Below are 25980 nucleotides of genomic sequence, written 5' to 3'. Positions count from 1 at the left end.
ACAAGAAAGGTTCCACAAGGGTAAATTAAGAAAGAATTGCTTTGTGGTTTCTCTTTGTTTCCAGTATCTTCATGTACCTGGTAGTCACACAGACCTCAGAGCAGTTCTCTTCAGGCAAGTAGGACATGAGCTAAAAGTATTACCACTGATTTCAGTAGGGAAGATTTGCTGCAATATGGAGTAAGAGGCTATTTTAAGAGACAAATGTACAGTACAGTCTATTTATGTCAGTACTTGGAAAAGGCAGGAACAAAATTGTTTTCTAACTACAGAGCTGTGAAATCAGTGAGCCATATGGATCTGTAATATATGGCAGAATATTTTAAAATCCCAAACCTTCTTGGAAGAATACTGTTGTAAAAGTCTGCATCTAGACTAACATGAGTACTTGTGTTTTAACCAAACTGCAAAATTACATATGTTCAAATGTACTAAAATTCATGAGACTCAGTATTTTAAAAGGCAGTAATCCTTTTCACTTATTTCTCACAAAGCACAGAGTGAGGAACTGATAATTAAAGGCAATATAAATAGTAAGCAAGATGAAACAGGTGGCTGTAACATAATTCTTGAGTCTTAACTGGCACTTAACACTTCTTTCAATTTGACAAATACAATATGACACCTATGTTGATGTACATGTGGTGCACTTTTATTTATATAAATGAGGTATTAAAATTGTCTTGAAAAGCAGATGTCTAAAGAAGAGAAAATGATATGAGGAAGAGAATAGTAGTCATTGTTTCCAGTCTTTAATGATTAGTAGCTGTTGGGTTTTTTTCTTCCAATATCCTTTACTTATAATTTCCATGCAAAGTCTCTGTCTTACTCCTCCACTAGATAGGTAGCTTGGGAAGATGGGAGGAAATCCACCATTTCTCAGCAAGAATTAGTTACGCAGACTTTTTTTAAATGAAGTATAATAAGCTAAAAGTGTGTGCATCTCACAGGCTGCATATAATACACTTTTAATATATACACTGTCATTGTACACAAGCATCTTGTATAGACACTGATACCACCTTCACTAGGAAATCAAAAGTCAATAGATAATGAACCTTGTGCTGTATCTTCTTTTCCTCGAACTTAAATTTCACATGGAATCTCCTCCATCACCCTGTCTTCTATGACTTGCTCAGGGCAGTCATGCGCTTGTTTGAAAGTGTAACTACTTTTCTTGAATGTGCTGTTAAATGTTTTCATTGGCTGAGGCTGTGCAAAGTCATTGTGGAAGGGAAGTTCCATGGAGCTGAGGTTTGTCCTGCTTTGTTTCGTATTAGAGGCCTGGGAGCCACAGTGGTGGTCATGAATGCATCTGGAAGCTGTTGAAAGGTGTCTTGTTTTCTGGTAGTTTTCAAGTTCCTCTGATAAATCTGCCAGATCTGCAGAAATTTCTTTGTCCCTTAGTGAAAAGAGTTCATAATGTGGAGGATCAAATACTTCCTGGAAGCCAGTTTTATCGAAAGCAGTCTTGCAAACCATAACCTTTTTGCAAGGTTGCTTTACTTGTACTAGAATTGAAATGATGAGAAGTACTAAAACTATCCCTGATGTGATGCCAATGATTGTTCCATGAGTTTTGGTGATTTGTTCAAACAATACAGTTATTTTCTTTTCTGCAAAGAAAAAATGAGGATTATGATAAGGGTTTTATGATTTTTCACATTTTTGATCATTCATTAAAACAAAGCAATCTGTACTGTGATTGCCATATAAGTACCATATTAATGAAATGACTTAATGGCATTGGAGACTAGATCTGTGTCAATGGGATTTATCATCCTTGTTCAGAAAGTTTAATTCCCTGTCTGCATTAGTGGCCACCACATGGTATTTCAGTGGCAGGTGGAACTCTGTGGCCAGTGTAGGCTAACTCAACTGGGATGTGGCTTCAATCCTGAACCTCTACTGATCAGTTCACATTCCAAAATCCATGAGTTAAGTAGGCTTAAATTAACAGCTACAGATGATGCTTCTCTTACCATGTTTTGCTCCTGCTGGTAACATTCCCATTGATGTCAGTAGAAGGAAACCTAGATTTAAAATTATCTCTTTCTTCCTTAAAAGGGAAATATAATGATGATCTCAAGGTGACTGTACTATTTGTTTTTGCATCTCTTGGAAATTTAATGACTCTGTCTATTGCGAAATTCTGTTATACCTTTTTCAATACAAGGAGCTTTAGTATAGATATATTCCAGTTTTAACAGTCCAGTAATCAAGTCAGATGGACAAAGAAAAAAAAAAGAGAGGTGCTGGGGGGAACAGACACAGACAAACCAACCCAAATCATATAGCACTTCATATGGAGTTCACATAGTACTTCATATGAAACACACAAGATGGCAGCATCAGAACAAGATGGTTGCCATACTAAAAATTCTTATTTGAAGATTAAATTTTTCCAGATGGATTTCAGTTCTGTAAATGTACTTGTTTGGCAGTGTTCAAGGCCAGGTTGGACGGGCCTTGAGCAACCTGGTCTAGTGGAAAGTGTCCCTGCCCATGGCAAGGGGTTGGAATTGAATGAACTTTAAGGTCCCTTCCAACCCAACCAGTCTGTGATTCTATGATTGTCCTAGGGGACTAAAAGAATTCTACACTGAGACTCTGCAACATCCTCTACTGGGGGAGAAAAGCATTTAAGATTATGTAGAAGAAAATACAGTAGCCTAGATGTTGCATATTATTTTCAGATATCTGGCTCCTGGCATCTGGATATCTGTATTATGCACCTAAGTACTCTGCACACAGTTCTTGGAGAGAGTCTATACCACCATATGCTGTTTGAAACAATCCATATACTAAACAGACTTCCAAGGAGTTGGCTAGTAAGAAGTTATGTCTGAAATACAGTTCTACTTCAGAGCGTAGACTGTCTACTCTGAGTTACGCTTGTACCTTTAATGTGAAGGAGGATATCTTCCTTGTCCCGCTGTCATGGTTTAAACATGCCTAGCTTAGATCTCAGCGTTACCATATGTTGTGAGAGGTATGAATTTCAGCACTACGGCAGTTCTCTCATCTGTGTCTACGTTTCTTAATTCTTGGAAGATACTCTGGTCAAAAAGTTGTTATGCAAAAGGTAATGTCTTCTCCAGTCTCTTAAAATAAATTACACACAACTGACTATCAATATTTGTGCCACTGGGCTTAGGTCACAATATGTTCAGATTTAGGTAGCTATCCGTACAGACTACATGAGAACTCTGGGTGCCAGCAGGAATTTTACACAACTATGAGAAGTTTCTTTTTAAGGCTAGATATTGCTTATTTGGTTGCAGCAGCCTCCCTTCAGTCTGCCTAAGCTGGCAATATGGATCCAGTCTTCAGCTGTCTCTTCATTATCTGCTGTGCAAGTATTACAGCAGAATTTCGATTTTATTCAGCATAAAACATGGTAGGTTATTCAGCACCAGATACAGTGATTTGCAAATACTGGGAAAGACACTTTCTTCACACTGTGACACAGTTTTAATGGAATTCATTTTTTAAATACTGCAGTATGTGAGTGAAGTGTGGATTCTAGGCAAGATTCTAGAAAGTGGTTGGTAAAGATGGGAAAGAGATCTGGAAATTGCACTTAAGAGGGAATACTGAATATTAACAAAGCTAAGCATTGTTTAGAGGAGCTCACTTTTACATTGAAAACTTGGGAGTTATGGATCAGTTTTGTTAACTGGAAAGCTTCCAGAATATACCTTGCATTAGAGTATTTATTAGTGGTGTGTATTTTTTTGTTTGCCCCAAACGAAATTTCAAAGTAAGTTTTTTAATATGTATTTACTAAAAATTTAAGCAGGATTCGTGTGTTGAAAAGCCATTTTATCTCAAGATTTTCTGTAAAGAGGGTTTTGACCCTTCTTGCAGGGTCAATTTCTCTTTGAAATGGAGTCCGTATTTAAATCTTTCTGGAGTCGTGTTCAGAGCTATTTATGCCATTCTTTGTAAAAAAAAAAAAAACAACCAACCAAAAAGCCCCTGCTCACGTGTCCTTTTCTTGTTTTCTTTTAGCAAGAAAAACTGTTGACCTTAAATTTGTTTTGTTTCAACTCTGAAAATTCAGTGATTGTTGAAGCACAGGTGAACATATTTGCGCCTTAGCAGAATAAGAGTTTCCTCATATCATGAGAATTTTTCCTACAAAACCTGATATTGAGACATGTTTTTCCTGTAGCTGTGATGATTTAAACAATAATCCTCTGCCCCATGTTCTAAAAGCAGTGATTTACATCTGTCCATTTTCCATAAGCGATGACTTCTGTTTTCTAAGCAATACTTCCTACCTGTTCTCACACCATACGCAGCAGCTGCATTTACTCTGAGATAGCCTGTGATTAACAACTTAAAACAAGTGTTTTAAAATCGTCTTTCTCTTTGAAGACCATTGCCTGAGAAAGGCTTTTTGTGCTTGAAGGCTTGTCTGTCTTTTTCAAGCTCTTTATTTTTTTCTTTAAAAGGTATTACCTGTCCCTACAATCTTCGCTTCATTTAATGTTTAGAAATGGATAGGATGCAACCTGGCAAATACTAAATTCTATTTCCTATTAAGCTGACATCCTTTTAAAATAAGATACTTCATGCTGAAGAGGAAGAAATATAATTATAAAGCAGTAAGATCAATATTCAGGATGCTTGCACGTCTCCTGAGTTTAAATAAAAAATTTGGAACACCTTTCTGAGATTAGTAGAATAGCTGTCTTCAGCATATTTCCAGGAAAAAGACATTTCATGACTTTCTCGAAAGGCAAACTGACCAGCCTAGCTCACAAAGGCTATACTTTGGATAATGTTCACCTCTGCAGTGATTTTCATCCCAAGGGTATGCACAGTTCTGAATGCCATTGCACACTAAAGAATTATTGATGCACATGTTGCTATGGCAGAAGTAAGTGTTGCCTGAGCAGGGAGCTGCAGGAGAGAAAGAAAACATTAGGAATTTTCAGTAATCGATGCACTGCAATAAAACTAGTAAATTCCTGTTGGATTTTTTTAACATGAGTACTCATTCTTTATCTCCATTTCAAACACAAGCACTTTTCTTGCACATCAGTGATTATTGGATGATTTACTCCGTATGGTTTCTGGCAAGGGCATTATCAATGCTACAAAAAAAATTCTTGCTCAAAATGGGTAGCAGATAGAAACAGTCACGCAACACAGATAATGGAAGAAGGCTTTAATACTTGGCTTTAAAATAATACTTTAATACTTGGCTTTAAAATACTTGGCTTTAAATACTTAAAAATCATATGCTCACCACCAGTTATATTTATTCAGTCTGCTGTGCATCTGCTATGTAGATGATGTGAAGCAGCTCCTGAACTGCATTTTAGAGCCCATTAATATCTTAAGGCAAATCAGATTTCAGCTTGTGGAGAACTGTTTCAGTAATTGCAAGAGATTTCAGTAACTGGAGGCATCTAAGTAATTCTTGCGTGTGAATCAAAGCTCCTAGATCCTCCTATTAGAGCTAATGCAGGGATTGAGAGAGTACAGTTTAGATTTTTATCTATTTGTCCATATATAGTTAGAAATTTGAAGAAATAAATGAACTAGAAAGTTGCCCTAAAGATTCTATGTTTCTGTGAATGTTTGTTATAGCTCCTTGACATTAAAAAAAAAATTAAAAAATAGTAATAATTCTTTTCAGGATGTTATTTAATATTCATAGGGAATTCTTTATGAATTCAGGGCACTTCACAAGAAATTGATTTTCTCTTTGTCTCAGTAATGTGGTATTTTTATGATAGAAATGTCTATTATCAGTGGAGTCAGTTATACATTAAACAGCAAAGATGTATAGTAGATGTTCTCTTTGGTTTCGTAGAAAGAATTTACTCTTGGGCAGTCTGGATTCTCTGAAACACAATACAAAACCCAAAGGGTACAGCAGAGAAGGGTGACTAGTCCTGAATAAAGCATTTCTCACTCCTTTTCTGTGAGAAAAAGGAGTAGGTAGGTTCTCCTTCTGAATTTGGAAAGAAAGATTGCACAAGCTTTACTTTGTAAAGGATAAATAGGATCATTATTTAAACAGAATAGCTTAAAAAGGCTATGTATGTAATAGGCTACAATACCTACTGAAGTATTTCTGACATAGAGGATCTATGAAATTTGTGTCCAGGGTGGTTGTCATGGATCCATGTGTATCTGCTGGTGTTCCAGTATGGATCTGTATGGAGTTGTAATTCTTTTGGAGGCACGGAGGAAGAATTATGTAAGACACACTCCCTTTATTTCCCTGAACAGGGGAATTTGTTTCATATATTTGGATGATGCATTCTGCTGCTGCTTCTCCATCTGCCGGCACAGTCTCTATTCTACATTTCTGTGTAGTCTCCTTAACATTTTTTGGGGATGGCTTTTGTTCACAAGTTCATAAAGATGGGACAAATAGACTTAATTTTCCTTTTGTTTATCTGGGGATTACTAAGTCTAAAAGTCACAATGATTGGTTCCACTCCAGGGCTTCAAGGACATAGCTGGACTCATAACAGCTGCCTAAGACTTGTGCAATGTTCACAGTGTTCTTTGTATCTAGCATTATTCATGTACTAAATTGAGCCAGAAATCAAATACATTGATTTTTAACATTGCTGTTAGCTGAATTAGTCAAATCTGCAAGCAGCACTAGGTGTGTGTTAGGTGACTGTCATGCACAATTAATTCATTTACGTAAATCTTTTCAGAAATACTGATTGTTTTCATGGTTGGCTTCATATAATTACAAATCATTAGTAAGGTAGAAGAGAAAAATAGCCTCATGATCTGAAAATAAGATAAGCAAGGATTCACTTTTTTTTCAGTCAGAAAAATTGCTTATCACTAGATGATTTAAAAATACATGAAACATTTTTCAGACACATACTTTTCAATTACCCTATCCAATAAAGATGGTATCTCAAGTTAGAACATATAGATAAAAATAACCACATACCTTTTCAGATTTTCTTCTGCCAATGACTTTTGAGTTGCTTTAAAATTGTAAGTTGGCAAAGTTATCTAGCTTTAGTAGTAGTTACTGTTTCAACTTCTTGCACTCAAAAAAAACCCACCACAAAAAGAACCCCTAAAACCCAAACTCAACAGAAGAAAAACCCAACTCCACTCCAATATTTGTAATATAAACAGGTATTTTCCCTAGCAAAGTTCATAGCATTTTCTAGACTGAAAGCTGGAATAACTTGCACTATCACTAATATCAATAATTGTATTAAAATAAATGCTACTGGAAAAGCAGTTCTCGATTTCGCAAGTTGTGAATTGCAGTAAATATCAGTTTTAAGCACAATATCTAACTGTTATTAAATGCCTCTTGTAGCTTAAACAATAGACTAGTTTGAACCATGCAATTGTTTATTACTACCATCTAGGCAAAGTAAGCAATTAGCTATTTCTCTTAAGTCTCTGTCAATCTTTTTAGAAAGATTGTTTTACAGAAAGTAACTTTTTGCCTGTGTTAAAATTTTATTGATTTATGGAACAGAATATAAAATCCACTTGTTACCTGTAACCTAAACTTTTTTGCAAGGTGATGACCAGGATCCCTTTCAGGACTGGCTACAGTCATGTCAGTTCTGTCAAAAAAGGTATTTCTTTGACAGCAAATTTGTACTACTTATTCTTCAAGCAGAGCCTTTTGAAAACTTTTGGCACAAGCATAGCTCTGATTTCCTGAAGTGGCAGATATGCTTTATTCAGCTCTCCCCATGTATCGCAGATCTGCTCTGCAGTTCTGAACTTAGTCTACTTAAGTCCTGAAGATGCCACTTATTTTCAGGTTCTGCAATGTGGACGATGTCGTCCTTTGTAAATATGTGAGGCAAAAAAATTCCAGTAAGTTCAGAGAGAAAGCACTTGTAATGAATGGGAACCTAGCTGAGAGTTGATTCCCTCTCATGACTGAGACATAACAAAGGATGTTGTTTGCCACAGTGTGTTTGGTAGAGTATATATATTTATGTTCATTGTGACTGTTTGTCAGAAAGAGACAGGAAAGCAGAGGTGTGCAGCTGTTCTATGACCTTCATACTTGGTCACACTGGGGCATCTGGCCAACGGTCTCAGAATGGACAACGGTGAGATGAGAAACTGCACGGTCCCATGAGTAAACAATTACAGAGCTGGGATAAAGCCAGTTGTTTTTCTAAGGGTATAAAAGTGGGACCCTCTTGTGGCCATGAGAGAAGCCTCACCTATGGGTGGATGCACTGCATAGGAATTTTCCCAATCATCTGAGACTCCTGGCATCAGCTGCAATGGGGCTTCCCAGCTGGAAGTGTGGGCCTGGATGATGATTCAGTGGTAACTGGTGATGTATTTCTTCTTAATCTCTGTTCTTTCTATACAGTAATGATTTAATGCATTGCTAACTCTCTCCGGTACTTACCTATATCTCTGATTTACTTTATTGTACTTATTCACTATATATATAGAGATTTACCTAATTCACATTAGTGTGCTTACTTTAGAGTGCTTATTGGCTTTAGTGTGCTTGTTTAATAAACTGTGCATATTATACAGCTAGTGTGTGGTCACTTTGTGGCGTACCCAGCAGAACGATTTGGCGTAGTTGGCAGGATATGAAACAAAATGGCTTTTTTTTTTTTTTAAGATAAAGAAAAGGTTCCTAAGACAGCGGAGCTGGATATCCCTGGCTGGGAACAATGACCTTATTGTAACATAGCTGCTGAATGGTTGTGTTATGGTTTCTGTGAGAATTGGGACTCCTGTTTGAATGAGGCAGAACCTCCTGATGTAGTTAAATGTTTGTAAAAAGTTTCAGTAGGAAAAGGAGAGGAATTAATTGCTCTGGGAAGATGGGGGTGGATTCTGCTGGCTGCATACCGAAAGCAGTAGTGAATACTTATTCACTATATATGGAGAGATATTTACCTAATTCACATTAGTGTGCTTGCTTTAGAGTGCTTATTGGCTTTAGTGTGCTTGTTTAATAAACTCTGCATATTATACAACTACTGTGTGGTCAGTTTGTGGTGTTCCCTGTCTGTCAGCAGAACAGCACTTCAAAGAAAATCTCACAAAAAGCACACTTTCAAGAAACATCTTCATTTACAATGGGAATAAAGACTATCTCCACCCCAGGCTATGGGATCCAAACAGAAATCCAGTTTGCATTTACAGCTCTGCTTTTAATATAGCCTTCTTAAATAAATTTGAATTTAACTGCTTATCCGTGGTTGTGCAACACAACTAGACTTTGCTAAGCGAGCATGTGTGGGATTGCTCCAAGCCACGTGCAGCTGAAAAGGAGGTAGCAGCTTAGGCGTAGCTCGGGTGGGTGTACTTCCAGATCTGAAACTGGAGGTAGATCCAGACTCTGCAGGGTCACATGTGTTCTCTAGCCTTCTGAACATCTAGTGTGGGTTTGAGAAGAGCCTGTTGTGGCAGCTGGCAGGGAACTAGAAGATGAGGGCTAGTGGGAGAGCACACTTCAGTCACACTGCTGTCTTTTTTAAGTAAGTCTGTGCTCATCTGTAGAACTCTTTGTGATAATGACATAGCCTAGAGCTGTATTATTACTGAATTCAAATGAAAAATAAACCTCTTAAGAATGGAGAAAAGCCTTTCTTCAGGAGCCATGCTTATAACTGTAATAAAGCAAGTATTTAATTTATTTTTCTACATGAAGGAAATGGAAACAATCCTTTTCATGTGTTCCTGCTGCATAATATACAGCTGATGCTTTTCCTAAAATACCTGAAGTACCCTGATCCTAGGAGAATAGGTACTTTAAAATCTACTTACGATCCTCAAATGAAGTGAACAGCATTCTGAATCTGCTTAGCCTACTGCCTTCGTCTGCCCACATCTGCACCACACCCGTCCCAGTCTGCAGCATGACATCGTTTACTACCGTACTGCAGAACTTTGCCTTCAGGTTTTCAATAGAACTACTTCCATCATACACAGCAACAAAGTTTCTTTTGCATTCATTTGAATGCTCCATTTGATAGTCGAGAAATCGCATATAAATCTGTTAGAAAAGAGAAATTAATATCTCTAGGAAAAGTAATACAGAGAAGACAGTCTTTCTTAGCAAATCTTGGAGATGTTTTGTCCCCTTACACATGTATAACTCCCAATGCACAGCACTTTTAAACTTACATTTTCTCATTAAATTTAAATGTAGAGTATTACTTAAAGTTTGTCTTAAGTGTCTGTTTCACTTCACCCCCCTCCCCAAAACAACCTTTACTTAACAATTTACTCTGATATATTTCTACTCCCCTTGGGGGGGGGGGGGGAAGGTAAAAAGCAACACACTTGCTGAAGAAAGCCCTAAAGAGCTCTGCTACATGTGCAGCCTATTACTTTAGAAGAGATACGAGAAACACATAAATCTGCTGAAAGAATTTTAATGGTATTTTGACTGTTCTCTTTTCTTTCTTTTTAATTCCTAACAACAATGTTAAAATATAAGGGAAGGAGTCTAGTCAGAAAGGCTCCGAAGTAAAATTAAGGAAATTAAAATTTATTGCTTCAGAATGAAAGCTAATTACTGAACCATAGCACTGTTATGGAAGACACAAGCCATGAAGTCAGGAGTAATCTGAATAAAAATGGAAGCAGAAGAAAAGTAAGCTGGCTATCTAGGAAGAGTTAATAAGTTAAGCCAATCTTAATTCCTCCAAAAGCAGGAATCTAATTCAAGAGAAGGCAGCGTATGTGTTAGAACATACGCAGCAAGGAAATTGGAAGACCAACATGACACTTGGAAAATAAGCAAATAATTTATTTTGCTGGAGCAGGAAACTTCTGCAAGATTGTAATTCAGCTAGAATTACATGAAAAGATCACAGGCCTTTTTCATCTCTTGAATGGTTGGATTGGGATTCTCAAAATTCTAGGGGAAGTTGATGAGCTGTGTAACTCAGTCACCTAGGCATGCTGCAAAGGCCATCCTTAAACTTTTAAAATTCCTCAGATAGATAGCCATTATTTTGACAGAGAAGAAATCTATCCATGTGAAGGCAGAGGTCTCCTGCTCTGTGGGAGAAGAGATGCTCCTCCTCTACCCACAAGGTCTTCAGTATGTTCCTCAGATAAGCTTGGGTGTAGACTCGATGTATTTTGAGTGAGTACAGCCTACATCTACCTCTCAGGCTGCTATTACAGATGCTAAGGACCTTTTGCACAGTGCGTTTTTTCATGCATCTGCCTAATGACAAACATCTCCAGCTCTTGTTTAGCTTGTGAAGCAGGGGAGACAAGCGTAGATGAATACCATGCTTACTACTGCTGTATTACCTATTTTTCCTGCCCTTTTGCCGTATCTCTCTTTTAACCTCAGCTACAGCCAAAGCCTTTTAAAACTGAATTGTAAAGAATTCACTAAACCAAAACCAACCAACTTTGTGTGGGGAAAAAAAAAGATTCCCCCCACACACACTTAACAAGCTCTATTGAAAACATGGTAAAAAAGTGAGCACAGGAAAAGGCAGGCAACACTCGCACACCCTGGCTTTTCCTTTCCAGTGTTTTCCAGGGGCAGATTGCCAGCTCTGTCTCCCCTTGCACACTATGAAAAGGTGCAGCCTGTGCCATATTATCTCATGCTTCATCTCACCATTGTGTGATTTTCAGTATCCATTTTTTTTCTTCCTTTTTTTTTTTCTACTTCTGCTGTCTTTGTTCTCAGCTACATTGACAACCTGTCTTCCACTGATGTCTTATCTCACAAACATGGGTGTGAGCTGTTAAGTGCTAGTATATGGGCTGAGAGATGGTATTTTCATTTAATGCTTGATTTCATGTATCTGCTGTGAAATTACAAGGGAAGCTAAAACTAAATTAGGACACTTTTAGTAGAGCTATTCTCTGTATGTGTAAATATCTGTTACGCAGATTTTAAAAGTCCTTTCATTGCTGCAGTTGTGTCAGTTTTAAAAATTTATTTTTATTACAAAATCAAATTGAGGAAATTAAAAATGTCTATGTTTATTTTTCTTGAGAGACTGCACCATATCAGATCTAATGGATTTTATCATCATAATTCTGCCAGAATTGAAGCTTGAGAAACTACTCTAGCAAATTTTATTGTGGCACTTTAAGAGGGTGTGATCCTATAGCTAAGTCAGAAGAGAAGGAGTGACAATTCCTCAGCTGCTTCCAGGTAAAGCCTTTCATCTTAGCTCAGGCTGCTGTTGAAAGCAGGGTTTAAGGTGCTGGATTGTGAATTACACTTGGGAGGAGCAGGTACATGCTCTTTTGACTCTGAACAGAACCAAATTTTCCAATAGAACCACTGGAGGCAAAATTTTAAAATGTGGTAGCAAGATTTAAGGAAATTTATCAAAGCTGTTAGCCAGCATCTTTGCCTGCAGTCTTCCAATAAAACCAGAGTCCAAGTCAAATGCCCTTGAAAATTGTTGCTTGAACAGTGTTCACAGTTATTTTGTATTTAAAGTTTCAAATAATAGGAAGACAAGACTGTGGACTTGCTCTATAAGTTTAATTTCAGGAACAATCCTCTATCTGGATTTCCTAAGCCAGTGATAAGTAAGTCGTTTCAGTGAGACATTATGCGAATCACAGACAGTGACTATTACCTGTTACTAATGACTTGGAAACCCATTATATGTTGAATGATATGAATGAAACCCACCTTAGCATTTGGAGTAGCTTTAATTGTCCATATGCAGTCAACTGCTTGTCCCAGTTTTGTTTTTCCTTCTTGTTCTACTTGACTGGAATGTACTATTCCATCAGCTCCTGAGAGCTCAAACTGGCAGTCTAGGGAGAAGATATACCTTGCTGTCAAATGCAATATGATATTAATTTAAAATTTAATGTATAAAGAAATTGTTACTGTAATACTAGACCTGGGATGGGATTTAAAATACCTCCTAGGTAAGTGAAGTCAGGATCTGTAATAGAAAGAAGTCATGAATCACGTGGGCTATCAGTGCTTGAGAATCACTTCAAGGTTTAGTATAATCTGAAGATTATGTCTATTATTATATCACAATAAAAATTGTTTACTGTATTGATTGCAGGTTACAGAGACAGATTTTTTTTTTTAGATAACATTATTCCACAAAGATTGACCTGATCTGAATAAGGTAATTCTATACTGACAGCATAGATTTCCAGCATAACACTAAAAATCACTATTCGGTATGTTGTTCCTACATTACATTCTGAATTTAACTACCAGTTTTCACTGAAAATTTTAACCTTCTTTGTGAACTGAGTGGGGGTGTATGTGCATGTCCTCTTCCATTTTCACAATCCCAAAATATTTTACCACACTCCATGTAAATGTAGAGGAAAGAAAAGGAAAGAAAAATATTGGTCCTTCAGTTGCTACAATCTATTGTGAAAATAATATACAGTTTAAATGTATATTTTAAGTTCCAGACTGGAACTAGGCTAAGTTAGTTTTGACAGTGATGTTAATGAAATGGCTTTGGAAATGAACTTAACAGAATGCATAAGTACTGACCCTATGAAAACATTTTAGTGTGTTACTCCCAGTGGACTGTTCACTGGTCTTAATCTGAAGAGTTTCCAAGTCTAAATCCCTAGTAAGGTATACAGTTCTATGAGCAGTAAGACATAATCATGTAGAGTGTTTTCATGTGCTGTAGGGGTAAAGACCAGTTGAGTAAAGGTGACATTAAAAAGTTATGCTTGTGTATACATTTATAGTAGTAAAGCTGACATTTGTATATTGTCTTTTGTCCCAAAGGACAATAAAATGCTGATAGCTACACATGTAGTATCTATGAAGTATAGCAGTCAAGCATTGCACAAGGACACCAGGTCAAATATTCCTGTAAGAATGCCCTGCCAGTTTTAAGTGGCCCCACAGAGCAGATGTACTTTTGTTTTTCTAAAGGTACTGTCAGCATATTATCTTCTCCTCCATACCCTGTAAACTACACAGTACTTTGAGCAAAGAACAATTCTTTTGTCTGAGCCTGTGGGCTGAGGGAATCTAGTTATACTGAGAGCTGATGCTTGGACTGTATAGGCATTTCCTCTGGCTTTTCAGAATAGAGATTTAAAATACTTTGCATCTGGCTGGAAGTGCTACTGTAGATGTGCTTCAGGTGTTTTTGTCAGTGTCTTATATTCCCAGATGATAGGCTGTTGAAAACTCCAGCTATTTGTCTACATAAATGCTCTTTCCGTTACTACCACTGGTGAAGTACTGGTACAAGTTATAGTAACAAAGAGGGAAGTTGGTAAAGCCTTCAGTACAAACAAGATCAACTGACTTCTCTAGCAAATTGTAGACCTGCAATTTCCTTCAGTCAATTTTCCGAAGTGGTTTTAGTTAAGTATGCTGTAGGATTAGCAGGATTGAGACTGTAACTATTGCATTGTCACTTTGCCTTCATAAGCACTTAGGATGAAATACAGCTCTAGTCTGAGAGCATAAACACGTCACAGAATTCCATGGGAGCAGATGGTCATTAACTCGGTCAGAATGTTAGGCATCTTTACCTGGTATAAATGAGTACTTTGATTGAAATCCCTTTCCTTCCAGCTCCTCATCAGAAGTAAACTTGATCCACATAAATCTCCCTGTTGATCTAATTAATGCAGGACTTTTCAGACCACAGTAACGATTAATGAGAGGGGAGAAACCGAAAGGTCCATCTCGAACCTCCAGATGATCAAACCGACATTCAAATGAGGGTTCTATGTAATAAAGTTCTTCAAAGGTCAACTCAATTCTTTGTCATGGAGCAGCTAGACATAAAAAATCAAGCAAAAGATTAAATGAAGATCTATATAAAAAGCACATGAAGACATGAAATAATGAAGAGACAGGCCTCCAAGACAGCAAGATAAAATACAGACTGGAAACTTCTCAAAATACATCTGTCAGTCTACTACAAAACCTCAGATACACTGTAATAAAAAAACCTAAAAATTATTGTGTAGGAGATCCTTTTTCACGGAAATTTTTTTGCTTGCTGATCTTTATTGTTGAAAATTTGGAAATAACATAAATTGAATTCAGCACATGTAACATACTAACATATATGCAAAAGTATTTAAACAAGGTTTAATATTAAGTATAAATTAAAACCAGTGTTCTGTGAAAGCAAAGTACATTAAAAAAAGGACAAAACATTGAGGGATGCAGAAAAGAATGGAAAAGAAAAAGATATGAAAAACTACTCACTGGTAGATTTCCTAAACATCAAGCTGAAATTTGGAGACCCTTGGCAGGAGACATCTTTTATTAGAATATTCAGAGAAGTGTAAATGCTTCATATACATTATTAATATGCAGGTGACTACTAAGTCTGAACCAGCGGCAGCATAACATCAGGACTTGGATCAGACCCCTAAGTCCTGAGGGGATGCAGCTTATGGCTACTTTGTGACCAGACTTCCACATCTGTAGTTCAGAACTGTGACTTTATATTGTATGAATAACTTAAGTGTTTCTTGTTCTTGTCATCTATTAAGCTACATGAACTTTAAGATACTAATTGGTTATCTAGAATGACAGCATTAAAGAATCACATACTGTCTGCTTCTTCTGAATGCAAAAAGGATTTGAATCTGTCGGAGCAAGTCAGGAGGAGGGCCATGAGGATGATAAGGGGGCTGGAGCACCTCCCATATGAAGACAGGCTGAGAAAGTTGGGGCTGTTCAGCCTGGAGAAGAGAAGGCTGTGTGGTGACCTCATAGTAGCCTTCCAATATCTGAAGGGGGCCTACAAGGATGATGGAGAGGGACTCTTCATCGGGGATTGTAGTGGTAGGACGAGAGGTAATGGGTTCAAACTTAGACAGGGGAAGTTCAGGTTGGATATAAGGAAGTTCTTTACTGTGAGGGTGGTGAGCCACTAGAACAGGTTGCCCAAAGAAGTGGTAAATGCTCCATCCCTGGCGGTGTTCAAGGCCAGGTTGGACAGAGCCTTGGGCGATATGGTCTAGTGTGAGCCGGCCCTGGCCCTGGCAGGGGGGTTGGAATTAGATGACCTTAAGGTCCTTTCCAACCCTAACTATTCTATGATTCTATGTCACCCAAGACTGTTCAACCTGGCCTTGAACACTGCCAGGGATGGAGCATTCACAACATCCTTGGGCAACCTGTTCCAGTGCCTCACCACCCTCACTGTAAAGAACTTCTTCCTTATATCTAACCTAAACTTCCCCTGTTTAAGTTTAAACCCATTCCCCCTTGTCCTGTTGCTACAGTCCCTAATGAAGAGTCCCTCCCCACCATCCTTATAGGCCCCCTTCAGATACTGGAAGGCTGCTCTGAGGTCTCCATGCAGCCTTCTCTTCTCCAGGCTGAACAGCCCCAACTCTCTCAGCCTCTCTTCATACGGGAGGTGCTCTAGCCCCCTTATCATCCTCATGGCCCTCCTCTGGACTTGCTCCATCAGCTCCATGTCCTTCTTATGTTGAGGACACCAGAACTGTACACAATACTCCAAGTGGGGTCTCACAAGAGCAGAGTAGAGGGGCAGGATTCCCTCCTTCCACCTGCTGGTCACGCTTCTTTTGATGCAGCCCAGGATACGGTTGACTTTCTGGGCTGCAAGCACACACTGCCGACTCATGTTCATTTTCTTGTCAACCAACACCCCCAAGTCCTTCTCTGCAGGGCTACTCTGAATCACTTCTCCGCCCAACCTGTAGCTATGCCTGGGATTGCCCTGACCCAGGTGGAGGACCTTGCACTTGGCTTGGTTGAACTTCATGAGGTTGGCATTGGCCCACCTCTCAAGCATGTCAAGGTCCCTCTGGATCCCATCCCTTCCCTCCAGCGTGTCAGCCGAACCACATAACTTAGTGTCATCAGCAACCTTGTTGAGGGCGCATTCAATCCCACTGTCCTTGTTGCTGACAAAGATGTTGAACAGGATTGGTCCCAACACCAATCCCTGAGGGACACCACTCATTACCAGTCTCCAACTGGACATTGAGCCGTTGACCATGACTCTTTGCGTGTGGCCATCCAGCCAATTCTTTATCTACCAAGTGGTCCATCTGTAGGCAGTGATGTTCCAGTCACGATAAAGACTTCCTTTACTATTATAGATTTGAATATTTGGAAATGAGTGGCTGGTAATTATGCATCATGCTTTTGAGTGTTGACAGGGACATGATTATTGGTGTGGCTCGGACCACAGTAGATCAACACATAATGGCAGGCACATTGGCAGGTATAGTGAATCTTCATGTACCTACCACCAATCCTAACTGGGACCTTAATCAGGACCAGGATAGGCAGGCTTTGAAACAATATCAGAGGTGGGTTTTATTCGGTATTAAGAATGCAGTCCCCGAGGCAGTGAACTGGTCTAAGCTATATGAAATAAAGCAAGATATAAATGAATCACCATCTGGATTCGTGGAAAGACTAAAAGAGGTGATGCATAAATATACTACTATTGATCCTGAATCAGAGGAAGGAAGGAGAGAATTAGGCCATTTAATAAAAGGTCAATCCATGGAAGATATAAGGAAAAAGGTACAAAAGCTTAAGTGGGAGGACCAATATGATTTGGAAAAATAATGAATGTGGCCTGGGAGACCTATCGCAATTGGACCACCATTGCCCTGGTGCAAGTTCCCTGAAATGGTTCAAATGGTGGTGGAAAGGGGTTCAAGTCTCCGATTATGAATACATATATAATTAATATAATTAATATAATTGTTAATATAATATGATATTGTGGATTGTGGGTTATAGTGTGTCAGGTTTCAACTAGGAATCTGTTATTGTATATGCGGGGGCATAAGATAAGCTCCAGAGTAAAATTGGAAGGTTTAGGAAAAAATTGTTGGCTGTGGCTATCACCCAGGAAACTGGGAAAGGGGGGAGTGGCCCGGGAGGAGAGGAAAGAAGGATTACATGGAAAGGTTTGCGAAGAGACTCCACGGGTTGCACTGGAAGAGAGAATGCCCTCAGAATCAAAATAAACACCAGAGATTTAGTGGAATGTCAGGATAGGCAGAGAAAATTATTACTTTAGATGAAGGCTGAGGAGGACTGGAGGAAGATTCGAAACCCTCCCCAACAGAGCCCCTGGTTACAGTTAGGTTGGGGAATGATAAGGTAAAATTTCTTGTAGAAACAGAAGCTCCTTATTCTGTTATAAATACTTGTAAAGGGCAATTAAGCAAGCAAACAGCTTCAGTCATTGGTGCCACAGAGTGGACAGGAATCTGGCCTTTCTTTCAATCTTTAAATTTTAAAATTGACAAACAAATGTTGACCCATCAATTTCTTTACATGCCTGAGTGCCCCGTGCTGTTATTGGATAGAGATATACTAAGTAAATTACATGCGTAAATTAGGTTTAAAGAAAGAAAATTCAGATACATGTTCCTGATGAAAAGGCTGTGGAGGCCCAAGTTTTTATCTCACAGAAACAATCCACTGAGCCGGATATACCAGAGGAAGTGGAGAATGCAGTCACCCCACTAGTACAGGCTGCTAGAGTACCGGGACGATCATGAAATGCAGAGGCAGTAACTATTCGTCTGAAACCAAATGTCAGACTAGTAAGACAATCCTATAAAACTGGAAGCAAGAAAAGGACTAGAGCCTCTAATGGAAAATTTTGTCAAATACTTTGGGACAAAAATGGACTGTATTTGTACTTCAATTGGTAACAACCATTCTGGAACAGAAAAGCAGTCATTGGCTTTCCCCAAGCAGGCTGTTAAAATATCAGGCTGTGCTTTTAGAACAAGAGGATGTAGAATTGAAAATAACTAACCTGTTGAGCCCAGCAGTGGTTTTGACAACTGATCCAGAAGCAGGAGAGCTGACTCACAACTGTTTACAGACTATTGAGCAGGTGTATTCCAGTCATACTGACCTGCAAGATGCATCCCTGAAGGATGTGTACTATGAACTGTTTGTGGATGGTAGCAGCTTTATGAAAAATGGAAACTGGAAAGCAGGATATGCTGTGGTAACCAAACATGAGATAATAGAGGCTAAAACCCTGCCCCCCCAACACATCAGCACAGAAAGCCGAGCTGATGGTGCTACTGAGACTTCTGGAATTGTCAGAAAGTCAAAATTTGCTTTTAAGGCACATCAATTTTGATAACACTCCAGTGAATATTGGTAATCACGTTGCTGACAAAGCAGCCGAAGAAGCTATGGGTGGGGACCTTTTATTAATATTGCCTCAGTGCTTGGATAATGAAGTTCCAAGTTATCAAACAGAGGATGAGAAATTACCTAGTCTATTAGGAGCCAAGAAGAATGATGAAGGATGGTGGGTTACACCAAACAGGCAAGTGATAATTGCCCAGCCTCTTATGAGAAGAAAAACACCAGGCAACTCATGGGGGAACAGAATCAATGACCGAGGCTTTAAAGCTCCAAGTTCTGAGTATGCAAATGGCTGGAATTATAAAAGCATTATGAAGAAGTATGAACCTTGTTTACCATGCTAAGAGACCCCCACCTGGAACAACAAAGGCAATTGTCCAGGAGACTATTGGCAAGCCGACTTTACAGAATTCCCACAGCATAACGGGCTCAGATGTATATATATATTATACATATATTGGTACTAATAGATATGTTTTCTTGTTGGCCGGAGGCTTTCCCTTGTCACACCAATATGGCTCGTGAAGTAGTAAAACATTTATTGAATCAAATAATACTCTGATATGGTGTACCAGCAGGCTTGTCCTCAGACAGAGGTCTGCACTTTGTTGCAGAAGTAGTTAGGAAGGTGGGAGAGTGTAAGGGAATCAAGTGGGATCTGCATACCCTATATAGACCTCAGGCTAGTGGGAAAGTGGAATGTATGAATCAGACACTCAAGTTACAATTCAAGAAACTTCTTTAACTTGGTTACAAGCCCTACCAATTGCTTTGTTAATGATATGAATACAGCCAGGAAGGAATGATGTGAGTCCATATGAACTGATGTATGGGCAGCCTTACCAACTGCCTTTTGTTCCTGGTGATATGCCTTTGCAGGGAAAACAGAATCTCAGACAATACCTGCTGGCACTGGGTAAAACTCTTAGCTCTGGTAATATCTTGGTAGGACATTGCCCAGACTGTAGTTGGACAATCCAACTCCAGATTAAGGGACCCGAAACTGGCTAATGAAATGCTCCAGAAGGGAAAGGGTGGTATTACTGCTAGAAAGGCCCTTTCCCCCAGGATGGACTGGAACATGTATGTTGGGTGTTGTACTCCCGGGTGCTATACAGGCATTACAGATTGAGACATCCAGCTTATCCCAGGTAACATTGCAGAACCATATGGCTCTTGGCACATACATAGACCAGGGTGGCAGAATAGCCACAGATCTAGTAGAAATCTGGAAGCAGACAAAGATCTTATATCGGGCCGTTAGAGATGATACTTCCTGGGGATTTGAATAATTAATAATTTGTGTCTGTACCCTTGCATGTATCATGATTGAATTTTGTAGTTGCTGGTCACGATGGTGCATTAGAATCAAATATGGGTAAAGGGTATAGAATGAGACTTATAGGATATATGTATATCCTGTAAGTCTCAAAGGGGGGAAATGTAGGCTTAAATCATAGGTTTAAACTAACAGTAGTGTGTGTGTCTTTAAACTAACATAGTAGAATACAGAAAACTGTTCTAACTTGCTAACACATAGAGAGAAAGGAATGTTTGGCTGACGGGGGAAGGAACATCATGGGACCGATAACAACTAAGGAGACAGTAAATAAGACCAAGGATGCCAGCCTTCAAGACAGCAGAGTGGCGCCCAATGTGGAGCAAGACTGGAACAGAACAGAAGCAAGGACACACCAGCTGCTAACTCAGCACCAGGACCTTGCGAGTGTGCACAAGCACTGAGGTCATTCAGTAAACACAGTGAGGAAGACTATCAGTGACCACCAAAGACCCCCACTCAGCAAGAAAGCATATGTGTAATTAGGATGCAAATATTATAATTAGTTCCAGGAAAACTCATGAATATGTAAATATTTTCCAGGAAACGCTCTAAATATGCGTAAGTATGCTAAATATATAGCTGCTGCTGGCAAGTAATGGGTGCGCTCACCTTTGCAAAGCTATTCACATGTGCGCCCAGCACTGCAATAAAGAATGCTGCTTTCTAAAACTCCAAATTGACGCTTAGAGAGTTTCTCCGACCGACTTTTACGGTAACACATCCATCAAATTTATGTGTCTCCAATTTAGAGACAAGGATGTCATGCGGGACAGTGTCGAACGCTTTGCACAAGTCCAGGTAGATGACGTCAACTGCTCTGCCCCTATCCATCGGTTCTGCAGCCCCATCATAGAAGGCCACCAAATTGGTCAGGCAGGATTTGCCCTTAGTGAAGCCACGTTGGCTGTCACCAACCACCTCGTTTTTCATGTGCCTTAGCATGCCTTCCAGGAGAATCTGCTCCAAGATTTTGCTGGGCACAGAGGTGAGACTGACTGGTCTGTAGTTCCCTGGGTCTTCCATATTCCCCTTCTTGAAAATGGGGGTTATATTTCCCTTCTTCCAGTCATCAGGAACTTCACCTGACTGCCAGGATTTTTCAAATATGGTGGACAGTGGCTTAGCAACTTCATTTGCCAGCTCCTTCAGGACCCACGGATGGATTTCATCAGGTCCCATGGACTTGTGCACATTCAGGTTCTTAAGATGGTCTCGAACCTGATCCTCTCCTACAGTGGGCCTAACGTCTTCATTCTCACAGTCCCTGCATCTGCCTTCCAAGACTTGGGTGGTGTGGCCAGAGCACTTGCTGGTGAAGACTGAGGCAAAGAAGTCATTAAGAACCTCAGCCTTCTCCAAATCCAGGGTAGCCAGTTCTCCTGATAGCTTCCGGAGAGGGCCCACATTATCCCTAGTCTGTCTTTTATTTGCTACATACCTATAGAAGCCCTTCCTGTTATCTTTCACATCCCTTGCCAGATTTAATTCTAACTGGGCCTTAGCTTTCCTAACCTGGTCCCTAGCTTCCCGGACAACGTTCCTGTGTTCTTCCCAGGCCACCTGTCCTTGCTTCCGCCTTTTATAAGCTTCTTTTTTCCCCTCTAAGTTTCCTCAGCAGCTCCTTATCCATCCATGGAAGCCTCCTGGCCCTCCTGCCGCATTTACTTCTAGTCAGGACGCAATGCTCCTGAGCTTGGAGCAGGTGATCCTTGAATATCAACCAGCAGTCTTGGGACCCTGTGCCCTCAAGGGCTTTGTCCCATGGAACCTTACTAAGCAGGTTCCTGAAGAGGCCAAAGTCTGCTCTCTTGAAGTCCAGGGCAGTGAGCTTGCTGCATGCTCTTCTCACTGTCCTGAGGATCTCGAACTTGACCATCTCATGATTGCTACAGTCAAGGCTGCCCTGGAGCGTCACATTCCCCACCAGCCCCTCCCTGTTGGTGAGCATGAGGTCAAGCATGGCACCTCTCCTTGTCAGCTCCTCTATTACTTGCAAGAGGAAGTTGTCTTCCACACAATCAAGGAACCTCCTGGATTGCTTGTGACCCCTGCAGTGCTAACAAATCTCCATATTTTTCATACAGTGCCACAGCAGTCAGATGTGTCTTTTTTTATTAATAAAGGACAGGATAAAGTTTTTCTGCTTGTGGGATACACTTTGAATAATAGAGTAAGGTCTGGTAAATGTTGAAGACAGTCTTCAAGCATCTTTTGCAGTTTATTATCAGCAATATTGGCAGTGATATTAAGATAAGCTACAGTTATCTTAGTAGTTCTATGTCTTCATAGAGTACGGTAGATCTGATGCTGCTTTTTCTGTCTGTGAGGGTATGTATTATTCTGTACAGCTAATTCCTGAATGATTGCATTTTCTATTAATGTGTTGTTATTACTTCAGAGAGCAAATTTATTTTCTTGTTTAACCAAATGACTGCAGAATTGATTATGTTACCAGTATGGCTATACAGTGTTTGACAGTATAGTAAGATGACACAGTTTTAACAGTTCAAGATTATCCACTGAACAGTAAGATTACAACACAACAAAAGAGAAATACAGCATGTACCTTCTAAGATATAGATGCACTCTTGATTTGGTGGGTAGATGTTAGGGTAGTTTGGTGAAGCAAAATGTCCTCCATTACTTGTCTGTACCCAATTGTCACACTGGATGGGAGGAATATGATTCATGCCAATATTTTGCCCATCTTATGCAGAAAAAAAAAAATCAAATAAATTTCTCCTGCAAGCATGTGAGTTTGATTTTGCAAAAAAGTAAAACACTGACATAACCCATATCCTATGAAAGAAGAAAGTAATTTATTTTGGTTGAAAACCCTCTTCTATGTTGCTTGCTAATATCTAGCTAGGAAAATCTTATGTTTAATTTAGTGATGTGGTATACCCTAAAGAGATCACAGTTTCGGAATATCAAATATGTCCAGTAATCCTTGGGAAGAGAAGAGAGTAAATTTATTTTTATCCAAGTCAGTTTAGACTTTTTTGATGCTCTTATTTCTAAGACAAATAGTAATAGTGGCTGCAAATATGCCAATATAGCAGCATTATTTTATGGTTTATGTCTTCTCCACTCATATGCAGATATAATAAAAAATACTTGTTAGCTTTTACTATTTTTGCCCTGATTCCAGATTATACTGAAGTATGTGGCCCTTAGGCTAAATATCTATTTATAGGTGGGGTTTTTTTTAATACAGAAATCTTAGAACAAATTACAATTTGTAAAATACACTAAATACAACAATGGTAGCTAATAAAATTACTAGCAATATGTAGATTGCACTGGTGGCTAAGGGTCTCATTTAAGATCAAAGCTTTTCTGGATGTACAGGGAAATATGGTCCTTGACTGATTTATGCAGTTTACTAAGCTAGTGCACCATGCTGGACCATTTGCAGGAGCTTTGTTAGTTCAGATTTCCTTATCCAAAGAGAAAGGAGTTGGGAATAGTATGATCTCTGACATTCTTCTCAAGTACCTTTGGCCCTTCTCCTTTTTATCAGCAGAACTGGAGAGAGTAAGACACAGGATATGTGGTTTCTGCTAGTTTTTTCCTAAATCTCACAGGGTGCTCTCATAATGTTATTTATATTTACACAGTTTTGATTTGCAGACCTTTGAGAGGGAGTCCATGCTGATATAGGTCTTGGCTGCTGTCATGGTTTAAACCCAGCCGGTAACTCAGAACCATGCAGCTGCTCGCTCACTCCCCCCCTTCCTCCTCCCCCCGCTCCCAGAGGGATGGGGAGGAGAATCGAAAGAATGTAACTCCCACGGGTTAAGATAAGAACAGTCCAGTAACTAAGGTATAATACAAAACCACTACTACTACCACTAATAATAATAATGATAAGGGAAATAACAAGGGGAGAGAATACAATTGCTCACCACCCACCGACTGATACCCAGCCCGACCCGAGCAGTGATCTGGGCCTTCCGGGTAACTCCCCACAGTTTCTATACTGGGCATGACGTGCTGTGGTATGGAATACCCCTTTGGCTAGTTTGGGTCAGGTGTCCTGTCTCTGCTTCCTCCCGGCTTCCCCTCCTCCCTGGCAGAGCATGAGACTGAGAAAGTCCTTGATGGGAGTAAACATTACTTAGCAAGAACTAAAAACATCGGTGTTATCAGTGTTGTTCCCAGGCTGAAAGTCAAAAACACAGCACTGCACCAGCTACTAAGAAGGAGAAAAATGACTGCTATAGCTGAACCCAGGACAGCTGCCTCCAGTAAATGATATCACCTTCCACTGATATCTTGGGAACTTTTAGATTTATGGGGGTGAAAACTTAGTCTCTCCTGCAGAAATTGTTAAAGGAAATTCTATAGGTGTCAGTTCTAGGAATTCTTCTCTCCTAAGTGTGGGTTAATCCCACATATGAGAAAATAAGTTTTATGAAACTGATGCCTTCCCCACTCAGCAAGCTTCAAAAATGGTTGTGGGTGGACTATTTGAAAAGCTTGTCAGATACAGAAAACATTAATTTCTGTGGTGGTTTTTTTCCCACTTCTAAGGTCTAAACCCACAGAATTTTAACTGGGTAAGTGAACTTCCATGTTCTTTGTGACTGGATGGCTTTGTTCAATTGGAAAAAAAAAATGTAGTAAATAGGGGGAAAATGGAAAATACTGGAATTCATATTGGTAATTCAAGAGCTATTGATATCTGAACACAAATACTTTCTTTCGCTTATATTGCTTAATTAAAAATGAGAAAACCATTACATTTTTTGAAAGAAAATCATCAAACCAAAATTGTACCTTGTGTCTTCTGTGCAACGGCAATCCCTTCCAATACAAAGATTGTTACTAGTAACACTGATGAGAGAAATTGGACAGAAAAAACATCAGTAATTCATCAAAATTATAGACAATTTTCTGCAGTCCTGATTCATGCAAATCCTAGAAATCGCTAACCACAACTCGGAACATACAAAAATACGTAATGCATTTATGTGCTTTCTTAAAATTTCAACTTTAGGAAATCGGTGCAGTCTAAGTGCAGTGTCGGTTCTTCCAGGTTCCTTAAGGAAGGAATATATATGAGAATATATGAGAATAGTAATTTTTATTGTTTGGGGAACTCAAGAATATTTTCTAGAGAATCTACTAATTTGCAAGCATTTTATAAAATTACATAGTACCTATCTGCTATATAAGTTTTATATCCTGAAACAACATGCTTCTCTGCTATATTAAACCATATTTATTCTAAACCTCCATTTGTGTAACACGTACAAATGACTTCTCCAGCTTCCCAGAAATTAATCAGGACCACAGGAGACACTGCATGGTCTTACCCCTACATGGACTTCAGGTGCACAATAGAATTGTGCTCACGAGAGGTGGTTGAGACACAGTCACAGTAGAACTGATTTCTGTGAATGATGTGGCAGTAGAAAACAAGCAGACACAAGTTCTAACGATGGAGAGACTTACTCTGAGCAGTCACATCAGCTAGGATGTGGACACTGTTAGGATGTACACTGCTGCAAGCACTCTGGTTTGCTGGAGTGCTGTTAGTCACAGGTGTTGACAT

General features: G+C 39.3%; 1 pseudogene; it reads right to left on the bottom strand.

Annotated features, from left to right (window-relative positions):
• Positions 1–844: 844 nt before the first annotated feature.
• LOC115618998 lies at positions 845–25980 on the bottom strand (annotated as a pseudogene).

The sequence above is a fragment of the Strigops habroptila genome, chromosome W (assembly GCF_004027225.2).
Source record: "Strigops habroptila isolate Jane chromosome W, bStrHab1.2.pri, whole genome shotgun sequence".
Classification (NCBI taxonomy): Eukaryota; Metazoa; Chordata; class Aves; order Psittaciformes; family Psittacidae; genus Strigops; species Strigops habroptila.
The sequence above is the reverse complement of the archived record's forward strand: the minus strand, read 5'-3'. Positions and strand labels throughout refer to the sequence as shown.